The 20,822-nt window shown below is 37.0% G+C and overlaps 1 protein-coding gene across 1 annotated transcript in view; it reads right to left on the bottom strand.

The window, feature by feature from the left end:
* trc (Serine/threonine-protein kinase tricornered) overlaps positions 1 to 20,822 on the bottom strand; it is a 230,655-nt gene that overhangs the window by 199,025 nt on the left and 10,808 nt on the right. The window contains exon 2 of the mRNA XM_081727837.1: positions 8,536 to 8,627. The gene's annotated coding sequence lies outside the window, so the exon portion shown is untranslated. The remainder of the gene's footprint in view (positions 1 to 8,535; positions 8,628 to 20,822) is intronic.

Genomic DNA, 20,822 nt, shown 5'->3' with positions numbered 1-20,822 from the left:
AGATTACTCCCTGCAGGGTGAAATTCCCAGACATGCCATCAACCAAATTTTGAGATATGCTCTGACTTTATGATTGGTACAAAGCAGGCAAACGGTAAGTCTTGATAGCAGTGAACAGGGAATCCTTTGGCGCGATGTCGAAGTGTTGAGGATCGTCAGCAGCACGGTCTCTCGGAAAAACGCATAATGCGATGTTTTCTTTCATGATTATAAATGAAGAAAACGTGAAATATACCGTGACGAAATACATATCATCACACGTTATTTCGAACACAAAGAAATATGGAGCTGCCTGTTCCTAACACTTCCACCTTCCCTCTGAAGCACTGGATGTCCATTGTTGTCAAGGTTTACCTCCTGCCTACTTTGCACCCTTCTTGAAATCCGGGTATGTCTGAAAACTCGATTGAAAATATATCTGAGAATTACACACTGTAGGGAATACCCTCTACACCTAATGACAATTGATGAAATATGCACTTTTGGATTGTGTATGCGTGACTTCCTTTTCATTGATAAGAACCACCATCCACAGTTTCTGGAATTCGAAAGAAGGCCTATTGAAATTTAGCTTTTTGCGATTTCGGACAGTCCTAGCTCTAAAACTATGCACTTTTAGCCATAGGTCCATATGAACTTTTTCTTTTATTTTGATGTGAGAAATCACCTCTTACAGTTTGTCGGTATAGTTCATTAACACCCTGTGTATATATGAGATGGCCATTCACATTTTGTGGAAACTATATTTCCTTGCTTTACAAAATTATTTTCCAACAGCTGAACCTAATTCAATACGAAAACTAACTCACGCACTTTTTGCTTGATGCATTACTCTTTCATGGTTGATTCAGTATATTTTAAATGGTCGATGGCGGTAAATAGCTCAGTTTACATAAGCTAAGAATGAATACATTTCAACATCATCTCTCATTAATCGTGTTATTTATATAGAATTGGCAAGCTTCGCTGACATACTTCACCTTTTTAACTTCAACCCAATCTCAAAATAGCTTCCACTTATCGTAACGTTCGATTGTGAAACAGACAAAACGAATGAATATATACACATTTTCCTTAATATTGAAACAGCTGGATCAACATTGCTTACGAAAGAAACATGGATTATTTGTGGTTCGAAAATGGAAACAGTATTGAGGAGATGACATCTCCGTAATTTATAGCGTATTTCAAAGTGTACTTTGCTTTACTTCGTGAAACTTACGATTTTATACATGGAAACAACTTTGGCTCTTATATATTTCCTAAAAACACGAAAAAATCAGAAACTAAAAACACGACTAATAAAAAAAACTAGTTCAACTATTGCAAAAATGAAGTGTTTAAACCAAAGAAGTTTATTTTGCATGTATTCATTCAATTTCGCGTACGCTAACCTCAATGAGGCTCATCCCGCAAGCACTCAATTACAAGAGAGTGATATAGGTGAGCATAAGTTCCGAACTCTCCATGATCGGTAGCTTGGGCCTTCAGGGGCGCACCCACGGGGGGTCCACCGGGTTCGGATCCCCGAAAAAAAACTTCTTAACATACATTGGCACGCTTTCTCAATAACACTATACTTGTTTAACAGGGAAATGATAGATGCAGCTTGAAAATTTGATCTACACTTAATCTGTATTCTCTCTTGTAACAACAATCTAGTTCTATCAATTTTCTTCTGAAAATAAAGGTGATAGATTTTACAATTACTTAACGGGTACAGAATAATATCCGTTCAATGCTACACAGACGTAATGGCCTGTAGTATTGGACACTCTCCCAACAAAAATTTCTGGATGCGCGCCTGTGGTCCTGTAATCGTTTTGGGAGATCTAGGCCTGGTTGAGATTCCTAGCCCACGTACATAGTAGGTCATCTTTCATAACCTCGGTGTTGTAAGAAGCAGAACACCAAAACTCAAACGAATCCTACAGTGCAGCATGGACCTACACCATTACAAAACAAGATTTTTCCCCCATAAGCAAGGTCTTGGACATGTTGAGAAATAATACTGTATGTGATCTGAGAAAGAAAATTCATCTATTAAACTATAAAATTATTCACCTATTAATACTTTTATTTATTAAACAGGAGTTATAAACCAAAATCAACATACACGTATTCGGCTGCCTCCTACCTATATGGTTAGTTCTTTTTGCTTGCTTATTGAAGTTCACCATCCCTTTTCAGCATCGAGGTTATATAAGACACAGATTTACAGTTCAAGATGGAATTCGAGCCACTGTATTGCTTTCAATTTTTTAAAGTTTTCCCATCAGAAATCGAACCCAGAATCATGTGTACCAAATACACTATACTAGCAGGGAGAATCTATATGGTAAACTTACGCGGCTGCATATCTTGAATTCGATTTCAGATGGGAACTTACGTGGTTTGTATTCCACGTTAAAATGCTAATCTTATTTATCACTATTACAGAATAATACCGAAATCAGAACAAAGAATTATGATATCGTAATTCTTCAGAAGACTACTCAGTAAAGCTGTCACGTTTTACAAATAATCTTCGTTCTTGATGAGTTCATCATCTAAACCCAGGATGCGAAATCCTTGCGCAAATGTCTCCACTTAGTATTTTTAGAATCAAATTTCAATACCCCACTATGATAATAAACTGCTGGCATAAATAAAATGACACTATTGTCCCAAGTTTGAGGACTAATTAGAGTAAGTAATACATATTTCGTAAGTAATTAAGAAGTGGACTACTGGTTAGCGATATCTCTCTAATAATTGTGGATCTTCACATATGTTGAATATCCCAGTGCGAAATTTTCTCAGCCACTTCGATTGTGATGATTCCTCACTGTTTAAACCCTGTGACGCCCTAATTGATATGATGTACTGTTTGACAACCATGAAAATATCGAATTCTACATATTAAATAATTACGAAGAGAAATTTTACTATTATTCGCGTTTGTTCTATGAGGAATAAATACTGAAACCGGAATTGGTACAGTAATGTTTCCGGTTTCACAACAGGATAAGGGCGGAGATAGAAACTTTTCTGATGATACATTCATATCCAAAAACATTTCATGCTGTCTGTCTTTTTTTTTTTTCTTATGAATAACACAGGATTTAGAATTTAGATTTCTGGGCTTTCGGCACCTATGGCCATTTAGCCCGTCAGGTATGAAGGATGACGTCCCTCAGCGATCACTATATACGAGGAAAGGGAAGGAAGGAAGGAAACGGCCTTGGACTTATATATTAGGTATCATCCAGGCACTTGCCTGTTGTGAATGGGGAAAACCTCATTCAGGATGGCTGACCTGAAAAAGGTTTTTACACTTTTTCGACCGAGTGTCCCCACCGGGAATCGAACCCGCGACCGCTCGCACTATGCATAACACAGTTTGGAAGTCTAAACTATACATTCATTGTCAGAACTTATAGGCAAAATATTCTAATTATAAAAAGGGAAACATGTCAGTGTGTGCCACGCCATCGTAGAATGTTATAAAATTCTGCTTTAAGATTTGTAATGTTGGTTGTAGAAGTACAAGGGGCAGAACGAGAATTCCTTATAATAAACGGTATACATCCCAGTGTGTCATGCTAATTCTTAATAGTACACAGTCACGCTAATAGATGTCGCTATCTGTGAAATTGTTGCGTATAATGAATTCGTATTTGCAAAATAATATGGTATGGAGTTTTCTGTGGTTAATGATTAAAAAAAGTTAAATGTATTAGTTTTTAAGCACAGTTTTAACCTATAGTGTATAAAGGGAGCAAGAAATAGTACATATTATATTGTTTATTATTAGGACACAAAGAATCTTTGCTTTTAATAAAGCACCATTTTAACCTATAATGTATAAAGGGACAAACGCTTGAGACCAACAACTAGTATGAATGAAACGGGAGCTGAAGATAAAAAATCACTTGGCGTGACAGCCCTTTGTGGGCCTGAGCCGTTTCAATGTCATCTGTTAGCGACTGGTTGAACTACATACAGCCAAATCTAACACATGGTCAATACGTTGCGTCACCCTGTATCTAACAGGCGTATCAGAAGCCTCTAGTTTGTCTCACGACGCTGGGCGGACGCCGAAAATTGGGAATCGGACCCGGGACCACGCGAATGTGAGTCCAATGCTTAAACCAGTGGACTACGGTCTGCCTGGAAGCTGAAGACGAAGATGGAAACATGTAGGAATGTCGACTCAGGGTGCCTCAATACTTCTTTATCGACTCTTACTATTTTTAAGGCATACTGATAAGTGTCTGTTAGCTGAGCAGAGTGAGCGGCAAACTTCGCTACTACAGAATGCTAATACCGCATCGCTGTCAGAAAGAGAAACAATCATGAACTACAAACAACTATAGAGGAGGAAAGAAAAAATAATAAACAATAATAAGTGTCTCTGAAACTACACTTAGTTTCACAGCGTGGCTTGTAACTGTGAGGAAAGTTACAACACGGAAGCTGAGGAAAGGGAACGAGGTTAATGTGATTATACAATTAAACTACACGATGCCAAACTTCGAGCAAACATCTATGTTATTGTCCAACGTGTGACACGCATAGAAAGTTTTCACACGAACTACTACTCTCGCTCTTTATGAATTAAATCAATTACGCATTTCTTCTAATGTCAGAAGAAAAGTTACTATGGATGCAATTTTCCTTCTGTGAGACCTAATCAATTATATTTCCCATTTTATTAAAGCAATTACTCGTATAGACTACATATTCCTAAGTATTTTTCTTCAGCACAGAGGTCACTCTTAACCTTTTACTTTACTTCAGTTTCCATTCGATCAAAATGTTAACTTATTTTTTAGTTAAGTCCATTTAGCAACACGAAGGTCATCAACAAGAGAAAGGACCTATTATTTACTAGAACGACACCATAACTTGAGCAAGTGCAACTTGGTGGTGTCAAATGGTGCTGTTAAAATTATAATACGAGGAATGATCAGAAAGTAAAGTTACAAAGCCTACAGTAAAACGTGTATATATTACATACAACCAATACAGCCAATAAATAGTACATACATTAAGTTATTTTTCGACAGTCTCTATATCAATTGAGGCATTGTCGCATCGTGGGATGAGTTTGAAGATTTTCTCCTGGTAAAAATCCTGTCCTTGCGTGTTCAGTCACGTTGTCACGAAGCGTTATAGGGACTACAGGCACACACACTTTTGATCAACATGTATGAAAGATTTGTTTCACCATGCATGTTGGAAGTATTATTTGCCCACACATGTACCAACTTGCCGTCCAACTTACTAGAAGAATAAATCGGAAAAAAGAGTCACATGATTTCTTTCGCTGTCGTGATTGGCGGATCTAAATATAAAACAACCAACTTGCATGAACGAGCACATATACGGTAAACATGAATGAAAAACGGCAAAATCATCATGCATGTTTACAGAAGATTTTGAAAACTTTCAACATGCACGAACGAGGTCATACACGATCAACTTGCCTGTGGTTTATTCATGCATGTTGGAAGGTTCCTTCACGCATGTGTCTGCGTGTATGGGCCCCTTTACACCTCCTCGTCTGAAACGAAGCGACAGCCTCCTAGGTGTTCCAAGTGCGGGAACAGGTGAAGGTCGCTTGGAGCGAGGTCCAAGCTATAGGGAGGGTGGTCGATGATATCCCAGTGAAACTACTTTAACTGTCATGCTGGGTCAGCCACTGCGACGTTTTGTCTACCAGCCGCCAACTTTCGACACCATTCTGCGACATGCTGACGAGACATTACAGTCTCTCCATAAACCTCTACCAGCTGCCGGTGAATTTCAATCGCGATTGTATGTTTCATCCACAGAAATCGAATAACTGAGCGGGCTTCTTCGCAAGACGAGTTTTCAAACGAGTTGCCTTTATGTTTACATACATCTAGTGCCGTAGGTGGCAGGTGGAAAACTCTCAACAGCAGCCACCTCCATATATTAAAATTACCGCACACTCTTCATTCCTCTTTAATAGGTTACACTCCAGAAATATCTGCCTTGTAACCTTAGTTTCCGATCCTCCCTCGTAATTTTTCTTCTATTATTTGAACAATTCTTCGAATAATTTTCGTTATCCGAATAATCATACAAGTCAATTAGCACACAACAGGCCTTTCCTTGCTCCACACAGTGTCTCGCACACAACAAAGCTGGATTGTACGATTATGAAAATACTAAGTCCTAGCTATTAGTACGTAAACACAGAAAAAAAAAAAAACCATTTTGAACGACTCTGCACACATCTTACGCACATAGCTATTAAGCGATGCTGAAATCAATTTGCGATCCTGAAGGAGTGTCTTCATAAGTCGTATTTCCCGACCCACAACATGAAATAAATTTGAGTCTTAACAGAGAAAAGCGATTTGTGAAACTGGAGAGAACCATAATTACAAATATTTTTGCCTTTTTTCGGGATGCAGAAGCAGTATACTGAATACACAGTTAGAATAATTGTGTTGCAAACCATTCTCTCTCTCTCTCTTTCTATCTTTAGCAAACTAAAATTATAGCTGCCTGCTTTATTCGTCTTATCTCAACACGGTTACAAGAAGTTTCTCAACGAACGATAAAGAACCAGCCCCCACACTCGGTGAATGACCTTAACAATGAACAAACTACTATTAGTAGGTAAGATGTATCACAAGTAAAAACCATTACACTAATATCTACAGCGAACTTCTTGTGGCTAAATTATTAGGGTTCTTGACTTCCTGAGGGACAGGCAGGTTAGCTGCCGATTGTACGTCATATCCGTTGGTTTCTATGTTAACTCGTTCGCTGGCACTTGACGTTATATGGCATTATTCTTCATACCTATTGCTGTATGCCACTTGACGCCATTTGGCGTCATTCATACCTATTGATGTGTGCCATTGACGCTATTTGTATTAGAGGTCTATAGGGCTGCATCCGAGCCCTCGGGCCTACAAAGCACATATCACTTCTGGCCCGGGCAGTAAATTTTTAAATATACAACCATATTTCTCGGACCTAACTTTGTAAATATACTGTACAACGATATTTATTGGACCGTTTTTTCTGGAGAATTTTTAAAGCACAACTGCAAAAATTAACTTTTAATTGCTCTAAATAAAAATATAATTTTGCGTTAATGATTACATTTCTGTAATCCGGGCTGATTTGATTATCATACGAGCTCAGGCCGGGCTCGGGCCTAAATATAAAACATATTTCGGATTCGGGTCGGGCCTCACATTATAAATTCACGGGCCGGGCTAAAAATTCCGGCCCGTGCAGACCTCCTGCAGGTTTACAACTTTTATATTCTGGTGGCACACATTGTTGACCTGTCATTTTCTGTAGTGTGCTTGGTTTTAGCTAGATGTAGCTAGTTTGTTGCAAAAGTGTAGGTGGCACATTGGGTTGGTATACTGAAATCGTGGTAGCGAAAGAGTTAAACTTGGTTCAGTTGTAGAGAGCTCCTCACTTCTGGTCCTAGGGGTTTCTGATTTGAAAATGAAATGAAATGAAATCTTTGAGTTTTACGTCCCACGGATTATGCCGGTTAGGCTAAAGGAGACGGTGATGATGAGTAATGAATGAAATGGTGGAATAAAGAAAGTGGGAGGAAACGGGAGAACCCCGAGAAAACCCACGCACACGGTGTTTGTCCACCACAAAGTTCACTTGGCGGGGGCTGGGATCGAACCCAGGACCCCAAGCACCAGAGATGAACGCTCTACCATTGAGCTACCGCGGCCCCAGGTTTCTGATTTGATCCCAAGCCGAGTCAGCTTGTGGTAGACATCATGTCCGTGGGTTTTCTGGAGGTTATTTTCTCCTTCATTCTCACTTCAATTTGTTCACAATAATACGCTTTATTTGGTCATACGTTTCCTTTAGCCTAAAGGGCATATCGTGGGACGAAAAAATAAAACTTTCGATTCATTTGTATGTACATATAACCACGAAAAGGACAAATACTTATGAAATGCTCATTAGGCTAAGGGAGACGGATGATTAAGGCAATTGAATTATGATGGAAGAATTGGTGGAATGAGAGTGTGGGAGAAACGGAGTACCACGAGAAAACCCAAGACACGATGTTATCCACCACAAACTTACTTGACCGGAGATCGAACCTGGGTTCCCAAGCACCAGAGGTAAGAGCTCTACAACTAAGCTACTTAGAAACTTAAAATAATCAAGCAATGGTATTTTTTTAAAACAAGATGTCACAAATAAGCCCATACGGCGCAACAAGTGCATTCCAATTAACGAATAAACTGATCTTCGGTTGTAGTTCTTTCGATATCACCTGATAAAAAGAGGCCAAAACAAATACAGAAGTGACAACTATTTTCAAGTTGTGATCACCTAAGTGAAGAGAAAGAAAAACAAACTTGGATGTACACATGATTTTTTTTTATTACTATTTAAAAGGAAATGCGATAAGCTATGTGCCTTATCTCACAAGTTAACAACTGGACTGGAGCCACGCATGTTCACACGAAACCTGGCTGTGATCCAATGCACAAAATAAAGATCATTGAGAAAGCGACTTACCTTGGTGGGACAACAGGCGACAGCTTGGAGAGACGTGCCTCCGCGATCCTGGTGAGCTCAGCCCCGGCCCATCCAGGGAACCAGCTCCGCGCCTGTAACACCAAAAACAATAGATACAATGCATGTACGCAAATGAATAACTTGGTCGGTTACAGATTTACCCAGCACAAAAGACGGAAAATGAGTCATATTGCCATTCAAAAAACGTCTTAAGCTATTCACAACTCTAAAATTAGCTTCACAAAATAACGAATATGAGTAGAATATGTCGACTCAAGTTTCCCTATACATTTGCTGTTCAAAAACACATTTAGCAATCACAGAACCAATTATACTTCTTACGAAACGCTTCGACTATTATGAAATTATTTGTAGGCATTTTATCTTATTTCTTCAACGGGCATCACATACTACGTTTCTGCAATAGTAGGTAATAAGAATCTACGACAAATACAATGCGATGATAATGAAACAATAGTTTCGTTTCACATTGTGGAATTACCACAGACTTCCAAATATGAGAATACTAAGACCAGAAGTGGCATACCCACAACTTTCGATTAGAAAAGTGATCGTCAAACCGTCGATCGCGAGCTACTCTCAAGTGGACATTTTCGGTAGAGCGCATCAACGCTTTGGTTGGCTAACCTTGATCAGTGTTATCAATTTGGGGTAAAAGTCGGTAAATCTAAGAGATTCGTAGTTTAATTAAAATTGATTTCATATTTACTAGAAATGTAAGTTTATAAGCAATAAACAAATGTAAGATTGTTTCTTTAAAAAAAAAAAAAAAAAAAAGTTCGTTGTTCTTTTGGTTGGTGGCTCAAAGTAGGATTTAAAAATGGTACGGTAGCTCAGAAGCTTCATACGTAAGTTTGGTGACCACTGGATTAGAATATAAAGGGACTTTAAAAAAATGGTGAGAGTTGGAAATTTTTCGGACATATAATCCATATAAAAATCAGTTTTTCGATACCGCTTACAACTGTTGCTTATATAGGACTCAATATACTACTTCTTCCACATTTCCGGTTTCAGCAGACCTGAATTGAAAACGTGTTCTTGGGATCGTCAATACACTTCAAAAAACTGTGTGTCGCCTCCGAAAGAATCATTATTGGAACTATATAAAAGTGGTAGGAATTTCTACTAATTTCGACTGGAATAAACTCGAAGATCAAGCTTATTCTTGTGTTACCAAATCCATTTCGTTTCACAGTGTGAAGCTACGGTAGACTTTCAAACCATGAGAACTCAATACTTAACTTTAAGTTGTACAGTCCGCAGCAAAAAAAAACCTGCAACATGAGCATCTAAGTTTATTATGAAACGACGAAGTCTTTTGCTCCAAAATAAGTGCAGGGGAGGACGCCGATGTTTCTTCTGCCGTGATTCGTGCCACTTAGATGTTATGTTGATTCCCTGGGCTGTTAGGCGTAGTTTCACAATAAACTTCATGCTCATGTTGCAGGTTTTTTGCTGTGGACTGTACATCCACAACTACTGATTGCAACAAAGGAAGAAGACAGTGAATAGAGCTTATCTTGTATTACACTAAGTTATTTTGTTTTATGGATTTATTTAATCCTTGAGCATTATATTGTTCACTAGCTGAATATACTCATTCTTCGCATGGGGGGGCAGTAATTAGAAGTCAACGCCTGTGGAAGTATTACCATTCATTTCGGCGACCGCGAAAACTATGGATCTGACACTAATATCGGTCATTTTGGATTATTTTTACATGTCTCGGCATCCCCCTCCCCCGCTGACTCCCGGCCAGCATTCAATGGTAGCTGAATTTGCAAGTCATCGCTAATGAAAGTGCCACCATTGATCTCACCGACCGCGAAAACTACGAAACTGACACTAATATCGGTCATTTTGGATTATTTTCACATGTCTCAGTATTCCCCCGCTGACCCTCGGCCTGCATTCAATTGTAGCGAATTTTCAAATCATCGCTAATGGAAGTGTCACCATTGATTTCAGCGACCGCGAAAACTATGGATTTGACACTAATATCGGTCATTTTGGACTACTTTTACATGTCTCACTTGTCAGTATCGCTTCCCCCCCCCCCCGTGACCCCCGGCCCGAACAGGGTGAATTTGGAAGATAGTGCGATTAGAGTTTCACCACTGATTTCAGCGACCGCGAAAACTATGAATTCGACAGTAATATCGGCCATTTTCTACTACTTTTACATGTCCCCGGTAAACGCCCCTGGTTCGAATTAAAAAAAAAAATATATATATTACGTCCTGGCCTGTGGACTGGACCAAGGTACCAGTGGCCAAAATTTTGTAACTCTCAGCCCAGACCCCAGGCCGGTCCCGCAACCCCCCCCCCTGGTTCGTAATTTGAAAAACACTTCGTCTTGATCTGGGGCCTGGGCCAATATACCCTAGACCAAAATTTGGTAACTCTCGGTCCACTCGTCTGGTCCCCAGGCCGCACACAGATAGACAGACAAACACACAAACTCTTTATTTTATTTATATTAGAAAATTATAGCTTTGGAAACATTCGACAGCGTTAAAAAATAAAAGATTAAAGAAAGCATCATAATACTTATCGTTATCTGAATAATTACTCGAATTTTAACTGCATTAGTGCAGACCCAGTATTGTGAAGCAATACAGAAATTAACTGAATTAAGGAATGAGGCTTAGAAATCCAGAAATTACTGAATGGAGATCAGATGTGCTGATCACACATCACCCAAATAAAGATCGTATAACTGGCAATAGCCCTTAGTGGCTAAAATGCCAACGAATTTATAAATAGTGTGTCACTTCACTCTATAAACGAACAAAGAAAATAGTTTTGCCTCCACGAAATACTGTTTACATATTGGAATCAATTCTGATCTCATTGGGACTCGCCTAAGGAATAAACCAGCAATCAAAGCAAAAGAGAAATAACAAAGAAAGGAACTTTGGTGATAACAGAAACTCCAGTTTGTCTATAAACGAATCTATAAACTTCCCTTCACACTATCCATTTTCTTTCTTACTTTTGAAGTAATGAAGGATTGATCTTCAAAGCGAAGAACAAAATAACACGCCATCGAGGATTCTATTCTTAGTCTGTATTGGAACAAACGCTGCGCATGGTGGCCAGACTTAAAAAAAGATGAAGAAATTCACGATTACACGATATGTTTCTAAAACCAAACACTTTTAACACTCTCCGAAGGCAAATGCCGACCAAATCCAACTCGTTCGTTTCTTCAAAAGATAATACACATTTCATTACATAGGTCCAGTTTTACAGCTACCAGGCCAAAATCAACTCCTTACAGGTTTTTAATATAATGGAAGTTACAGCTGCCGTTTATTTACTTATAAAATTAATATTAAATTATATATATGTTCTACGAATAAGATTAATGACTTCTATTACACAGGATGTTTCGAATCAAATTCAATAAAATTCATTGACGTTCTTTACATTATCAGAAGACCATAATTGAAGCACTGAGCACGAATGTGGCCAAGGGCCGGATTAACCCATCTAGAGGTCCGGGGCTAGAAAAAAAATGTTCCCCATGCTGATTTTACCTAATACGATTCTGTAAGAGTACAGCAGGAAAGTTAAGGGAATATACGTAATTCTATTACATCAACCACGACAAGCATTAGATATCATAACTAATGGAACTCTCTAAACGCATAAAAAACACAGTTACCCTATTATATAAATGTAATAAATAAAAAATGAGTATCCTGTACCTCAAAAATTTATTTTTCTTGCTTTAGTCCTAGCGAACTTCTCTATTACATCCTGGAAGTCAAGAAAACGGATCACCTCATGTTTAATTAATAACAAGGCGAGAGCGGAAATACGTTCTTGTTGCATTGTATGATTTTTTTTTTTTATTTTATTTTTTTTTTTTTTTTTTTTTTTTTAGAAAGCCAGTTGAGATTTTGATCAGCGTGGAAGTCCCCGTCCAGCTGGAGACCCGCGTCCACAGCCCCCTAAGCCCTTCCCTTAATTTGGGCCTGATGTGACCTAACCATTAAAATCGAGATTTTTTTTTTTTTTTTAATCAGAAGAACCAATATATTTCAATAAAAATTTTCTTGTAAGCCTTATATCTGGAGAACTACATATAGTGTAGCCAAACCCAAATTATCAGTTAACTCAGTATGATGTGCTTATTCCGTAGAACATACAACTCGATTTAGGGCCGTTTGAAAAATTTTATGGGCCCCTGATCCAAAAACTAATTATGGACAAGATCGCAATCTTTTGATCCATCTTTAGTTTTTCTAAAATTCTTGTTAATTAAAGCCATGTCGCTGACAGTGCACATTTTGAGTGTAAACCAGGGCCAACCATTGATCTCCATTATTTACGTAGAACAGACCGTTCGAAAAATCAAAGAAGTATTTTTAACAAAAATTTCCTTCCTTGTTTTCTCAACATTAAAGCACAGCGAACAAGAGATGGACTCTGTAAAGTTTCTTACCACATGCGGAGGGAAAATGCAGTCCTTACTTTGGTGCTAGTATTACCAACCACTGTCACCCTATCTTAGACCACGTTTCCATCTTACATGAATCTTGTAGCTGTCATAAAAAAATCTTGAAACCGTACCATATTTTACCGTGTACACATAGTCTTGAAAGGGTCATAAAACATCTTTTCCATCTTGCAAAGAGTCGAACAGTGTTCAACTTTCTGTGACGTCTTGCTTGCTACCTGCTATCGCCCTCCCGCTGACATAAAGAAAAAAAAACAGTTTCGCCGCTTCCGAAACAAAGGGTTCTTTTGGACAGGGAGGGAGAGTGCGCCAAAATATACGTTTTTAGTGAGGAGGTTAATTGTTTGTCCACTAAAGTGCAGTGCTGCAAGGGTGGTGATACCTTTCTTGTTTACAAGAAGTTGTAAAATCTAAACAGTAGATAGAAAGATCGGGTAGCAAGGTCTTTTTTATGACAGCTACAAGATTCATGTAAGATGGAAACGTGGTCTTATGGTAAGTTTCAATTTTACATGAATCTTGTAGCTGTCATAAAAAAAAACCTTGCAACCTGATCTTTCTATTTACTGTTTACATGTTACAACTTCTTGAAAGCAAGAAAGGTATCTTCACCCATGCAGCACTGCACTCTAGTGGACAAATAGTGAATCTCCTCATTAAAAACGCTTATTTGGACGCACTTCCCCTCCCTGACCAAAAGAATCCGTTGTTTCGGAAGCGGCAAAACTGTTTTTTTCCTTTATGTCAGCGGGAGGGCGATAGCAGGTAGCAAGCAAGACGTCACAGAAAGTTGAACACTGTTCGACTCTTTGCAAGATGGAAAAGATGTTTTATGACCCTTTCAAGACTATGTTTACATGGTGAAATATGGTAGAATTTGGAGACTTTTTTTTATGACAGCTACAAGATTCATGTAGCGTGGCAACATGCCTTTACACCATTAATTAAACTGCCATTATGGATGCACCGAAAAAAGCCTTGAGACGTGACTAGTGGCAACGCCGCTCTGAGGTGTCAAGAGACCTTCTCTTGCTGGCTCCCCTATAGGTTTTATTTGGCTGCGTAACTTTTATGCTCAACGTGTCAATAATATCATGATCCTTCGCTAATACTACGATAAAAGCTGTCCTAGTTTCTCCCTTCTCTCTCTTTTGAGGAAAATCAAAACAAAATCACATTAAGTTTAACGTTTGCTAACGTTTTCCCAAATTGTGAAAATTCATTTCAGCTTCAGTTTTAACAAGAAGCACTATAACCTATTACAATAACAAAAATAACATAGAAGTTAAATTAAAACATTTTTGCCTCCTTGCCACAAGCTTTAGATTGCAAGGCTTTACCCAAAATCATACAACGGATTACATTGTTCATAGTGTTACCAGACACCCTCTTTTACCCGGACATGTTCTCTTTTTCGGGTGTTAAAAAAGGTCCGACGAGATGTTAGGGAAATGGTGGAATGTTCTTGTATTGGACGATTAAGACAACTGTTTCAGCTGTAATGCCATCTTAGCTTAATAACACAGACGAAGATGACTGCCAGATTTCATTTTGTGTTTTTGTTTGGCTGAGAGAACTTGCTTTTCGCTCTCTCTCTCTCTCTCTCTCTCTCTCTCTCTCTCTCTATATATATATATATATATATATATATATATATATATATATATATATATATATATATATATATATATATATATATATATATATATATATATATATATATATATATATAGGGTGGACAATACTGAACACAAGATTTATTACCAACTATGTGAAACACCTTGCCAAAGGACGGGAGTTTTGCACTGTGTTCAGTATTTGAAGATTACATCCCTCATATGTGCACCACCTTGACGAGAAAATCTTTGGCCCTAACACTCATGTTCAGCATAGTTTACCGCAGGGTTTAGGCAGAGATGGCTAGCATATCCCTCTGGATGACATTTTTCAGTTCATTGATGGTAGTGGCCTTTGTCGTGTACAACTAAAAAGAAACGTAGGGTTTTCCACAGAAAATTTATCAAAAGAGAACCTTTCATGAAGGAAAAAACATTTTAGACATTTTTGGGAGACAGGTGTGAAAATAGCTCACCATGGTTTTTATTGAAAAAACCAAAAAACCAGGTTTTTTGGTTTAAACCACGTTTTTTTGGTTTAAATAATTTGCTCTATGTATTTATATCACATATGGACAGAAATAAGCTTGTTTCGCCTTGGTGTTAGTATGCAACAACCGGGTTATGCTGGAAGGATCACATAAGCTTAAAGCGGAATCCAAACCGATTCTCGGCTTACATCCAAGAGAAATTGTCCTCTATTTGAACTCGAAGCCGGGACTAATTGGCCAAAAATGCGATACGTCCACCGACTCACTCACGAAGGACTCCTGATAAAAATTCGTTGACTGATCTTTACATATTTGTTAATATAATCGTCGAGAGTCATTAGGACAGGACAAAAAGATAAACAATTGCACAAGTGGAACCATTATACAGAATTACATAGGGACAATTTCAAAGTACTACAGAGTACAGAAGAACTAATTTAGTCCAAGTCAGTTCATTACGACTTTTATTAGTCCAAGTTAAAGAAATATAACGACTTACTTTGCATATCAGTAAGAAAAGTGAATAAAGATACGAATTATTTGAGTCCACTTTGGCTCTGACTCTTTTATACATAAACAGTTACCAAAGATTCTTATTTCAATAATTGCCTCTTGTGGAGTTTGTATGACCCCCTCCCCCAAAAAATACGGCATTTCGATGTATTTTATCGATAGTAAACATTATTAAAACGAAACAATGTTTAGAATTTTCCTTTGGTTGCATAACAATAATAACAAACTATAAAAAAATCACAAAGAAACATCCATATAGTTACATAAAAAAGTTGCTTTTGTAATATAATCTCTTTGAGTAAAGAATGGGGAATTTAGGTCTGAATATAGTACGAATAATATACGGGAGTGAAACGTGATAACCCACAAATGTGTGTTCATCAAGATTTTACGAATAGTTACACTTTTACGAACATTTTTCGTTTCTTGGTTTAAACCAGTTGTTTTTTTTTTTTTTAACCAGCTGGTTTAAACCAAGGTTTAAACCACCTTGGTTTAAACCAGCCAACCCTGATATATATATATCGCATTTTCCGATCAATTTCTCGTTTGCATCACAATTTTATGATCGCGACTGTAGTGCGATACAGCTTTAAAAAAACGTTGATATATATATATTATATATATAAAAGTTATTTCAATAAAGGAACAGAGGTAGAATCTATTCTTAGGACGCTGAATTCCTTGTCAAAGTATTATATTTCTTGCTCTTTCTTACAGTTCTTCCTCAATGGAAACCTAGCACTGAAATCGAAAGTGCTACCACTTCCCTTTTCAATAAAGAGAAGAGGAAGGAGATGAAAGGGGGCGCCAAATCTACATCAAGACATCAATTCTCGCTATCACTTATCGTGTCTGCCTTGATATCTATTGGAAGACAGACGAGCGAAGTCGTACTATGAAACTTTCCATACTTATGCACAGCATAGTTTGGAAATCTATAAAAAATTTAAAAATTGGAGCTAATGGGAATAGCTAGAGCGCTTAACAACTGTAACAAAGCACATTACCACTTCGCTTACTTTCCAGCAAATTTAAATAAACAGTAGACAACATCTGATGAATACTAAAGGCAATAGTACAAAGAAGCCTCAATGATCAATATTTGCAATTCCTGTCTAAGCTGTTGATTTATTACTCAGTTCAATTCTTATCAGCTGCTCGCTCCCGAGACTGAACAATGAGTCGAGCATAACAAGCTTCTTTGATATTTCTAATATTACAAGCCTCTCCTCTCTGGTGCTTTCACTATCCTCAAGTAACAATTAAATAATTCTGGCGATATTCTCCTCTGAAAAAGATTATGATTACTATAATACCCAAATTATAGTTTCCAATCTGTTTAAAATAAGGAAATATTTCCAAGGAATTTCGAAGTCAATTCTTGTTACAAACAGGCGAACGTAAACCAAACCACATGGAATGGTTCTCTAAAAATGAATATGTAATAGTGGCTGCCACGAGGTATGGGTGTGTTGTTGACAGTATATAACGTGGCGGATATCCTGACTGACTGACGTAATACAAGTATATAGATGGCACCTTAAAAAAAATGAAACGGTGAATGCAAAGGAAAGAACTAATAAAGAACACAGACGTCAATTTATGACTTTTTCTTTTTTAATGGAATCTATTTGATATTACTAACAAAGGAAAACATTACGTATTTGCATTCATTTCACCATAAATACCTGTGTGCCATTTAAGAATACGAAAATAATAATATTCTGGGACAGACATTTCATCCCATCGTGTTTGAAATTTATCGTGTAATTCTCTACCATCATTTGCTATTAATCCTTTTCGACCTTTGCTTGTTGTGGAATCTTCGCGAATAGCTAAAGAGACAGACTCGAGGGAAAAAAAAAAAAAAACCTTGTTTGGGAGAGGGAAAGGGTGTTCTAACATAGCATTTTTGTCGGGGAAAATTTGAATTTACATTACGAATTTAGGTTATATTCATTATTATAACAAGAAAAACAAAATTTAGTTACTAAGAATCTGATAGTTAATAAATGATTAATAATAGAAAAATAATATATCACTTCACTAGTAAAAAAGGGCAAATCATAACGCGCAGAGATTTTTTGTTCCAACGAATATTTGAGCAGCTATTGGAGTCATGCTAAACGACAGCGACATGTTCATAACCAATATAATATAGCCTCAGCACAGAAACAGATGCTAAACTTCAACTCAAAGAACCAATTAATGATTACTCGATACAACAAGAAAGGAAATATGAAAATATAATTATTACTGTTTGAAACCCAAAATAAAATACGAGTAGGGAAATAATTGTCTATAAGTTTTCATGTCGAGGATTTTCTGAAACATGGGGAAGTGTTGTTGTCATTATTATTCACTTTCGTTCTGGAATATGCTATATGGAAAATTAAAGATAGCAATCAGAGCCTAAAGCTGAAAAGCATTCACTAAATTATAGTTTATGCTGATGGTGTCAATTTGATAATGATATGAGGACAATACAAAGAAATGCAAAGAGAACTAAATATATGGAAATTCGTAGTAACTGTAATATTCCAAATTATGGATACGTTAAAATATCAAGTAATACTTTCGACAAAGTAGGCACTTTCGAATATCTAAGACTCACATACAGTATCCACGATAGTATAGTAGAGACCAATATAGTATCCACGATGAAATTACATGTCGACTGAAAGCAGAGAATTCACGTTAATACTCAGCCCAAACTTTATTAGTCTTCGCGAATTCTGTCGAACAATTTGTTTAACTACACAAAACGATAATCATGCGTGTTGTGCTGTATGGCTGCGAAACATGGTTCCTTAAGCTGAGAGAAGAACGCACACTGATAGTATATGAAAATATAATTCTGAGGCGAATGTTCAGATCCAAGAAGGATGGGAATGAGGAATAGTGGAAACTTTGTAACGAAAAAATGAATATTTATATCATTTATTTAGCATTATTAGGATCACTGAGTATAGGAGGCTCAGATGGGCACGTTACGTGGATAGAATGGAAAAGAGTAGAAATACTTTCACAACTTTAACAGGAAATCCAATTAGGAAACGACCATTAGAAAAACCTAGACACAGATGGGAGAACAATATTAACATGGATCTCTCAGAAATAGAAACAAGGAAAGCTTTTGGAATGCCGCACTGAACCTTCGGGTTGTACGATAATAGAAGTAATTTCTTATTTAGTTAGCTATGTTTACGATTACTCAAAATAGTAGTTCATTTTTATGATTTTGCAGATCACACTCTAACTCTTCAAGTATTTGAAGCTGTAGCAAAATCATCAACTGAGAACGTGACGTAAGAGTAATCTCACGCCATATCAAAAATGGCTTTACTGCTTTATGTCTGTCTTGTTCAAGGTAGCAGGACAAGATGCATAACTTTTAGACCTGATGATGCAGTTAGGTAACTGAACAGGGTTCCCACTGATTTCTGTAACCTGTTTTCCCTGACAAAAATTTAATTTTTCCACTTTTTTGTAACCCTAGTAATTTATTAAGATACCTCAACTAAAGGCAGGGAACTAACTTTCTTTCAAGTGGATTGGCCTATAAAACATGCAAAACCACATATATATATTTTTTTAAATTATATATATTTAATGAATACATATTTTTGATCGGTCTATGAGATATGGAATTGTGTGTGTGAACATACACAGTATTAAGATTAAAACTACCAGGAGTTTCACGGTCCAACTCCAAAGACTGTCATTAGATCATGATAACATTTGTATGGGATTTTTGAAAAAGTACACTCTTTGAAACAAAACAAAACAAAAAAAAAAAATCAAAATCGGTATGTCTGTATCGAAGTTATGCACGAACATGCACGCAATAAAAGTCGGCAAATTTCGACATTAACACTGTCAGCCGTTGAAGGGTTCATGATTTAGCTCCGAAGACTACTGTTAGATCCTAATGAAATTTATATGAAATCACCGTGAAAGCATACTCTTTCAAACAAAAAGTAAATCCACAAAATTAGTGCGTCTATGTCGAAATTATGCTTGATTATACACACAACTAAGGTATTAACACTGTCAGCCATTGAGAGGCTTCATGGTCTAGCTCCGAAGACTATGGTTAAATTCTCGTGAAGTTTATGTGGAAAACCGGAAAAGAATACTCTTGCAACCAAAAAAAAGATCCATTAAAATCGGCATCTGGGTCGAAGAGTTATACTTGAACATACGCACAACATATATATATCAACTAGGGATAAGCAAAACCGTTTTTTTTTTTTTTATTACAAAAACTGGAAACTGGTTTCTAGAAAACCGAAATCTTCCGTTTTCTTCAAAAATCGTTTCGTTTTTTTTTCAAAACCGGTTCAAGTTTTTCACCGAAACCGGTTTCGGTTTTCTCCAAGAACTGGTTTCGGTAAAAACTTTTGAAAAACACACAAAACTATTTCTGTGGAAACAGAATCTCGGAGAACAACGAAACAGTATTCTGGTCTGAAATAGAACCAATTTTGAAAAAAAAAAAAAAGAAAGAAAGAAAGAAAGAAAAAGGAACCCGTTTTAAATAAAACCGGAACCGGATCTAGTGAAAAACCGAACCAGTTTTGGAAAAAACCGATAACCGGTTTCGGTGGAAAAAACGAATCTGGTTTGGAGAAAACCGAAACCAGTTTCAGTGGAAAACCGGTGTTTTTGAACTTTCAAAACCAAAAAACCTGTTTTGTACCCATCACTAATATAAACGGATCGAACTGAGTAATTTGATCTCACAGGAAAACAACAATGCCAAACTGAAAATAAATAACGATAGCCAGTTCCGAATTAAATCTATGATCCACAAATATTGTTTGTTGAAAAGGAATTTCTTAACTGTAGAATCTACTACTTGAAAGAAGTCGTAGTAGAATAACGAAATAATAAAAAAAAAAATCTCTCCATAATAAAGCAAAAGGTGGTCAAGTCGGCACAGATAGTGAGCTTCACAAACATCGAAATTAGTAATCAAATTTCACCTTCATCATGACAAATCGACGAAAACTTCAGACATCCAAAGGAACAAATCTTTTAAAATAGGGAAATAATATCCATACCTATGTAAATCTTCGATTAAAATGAACACTAAGAAAAGAGAAAACATTAACATGCTCAGCTCCAAGCTAGCAAGATAAAAACAAATCGAAAAAAGCTTATCGTTAC

This window comes from Thermobia domestica, chromosome 10 (genome assembly GCF_964235325.1).
Source record: "Thermobia domestica chromosome 10, izTheDome1.hap1.1, whole genome shotgun sequence".
NCBI classification, from domain to species: domain Eukaryota; kingdom Metazoa; phylum Arthropoda; class Insecta; order Zygentoma; family Lepismatidae; genus Thermobia; species Thermobia domestica.
Note: the sequence above shows the minus strand (reverse complement) of the source record. Positions and strands in the feature narration are given on the sequence as shown.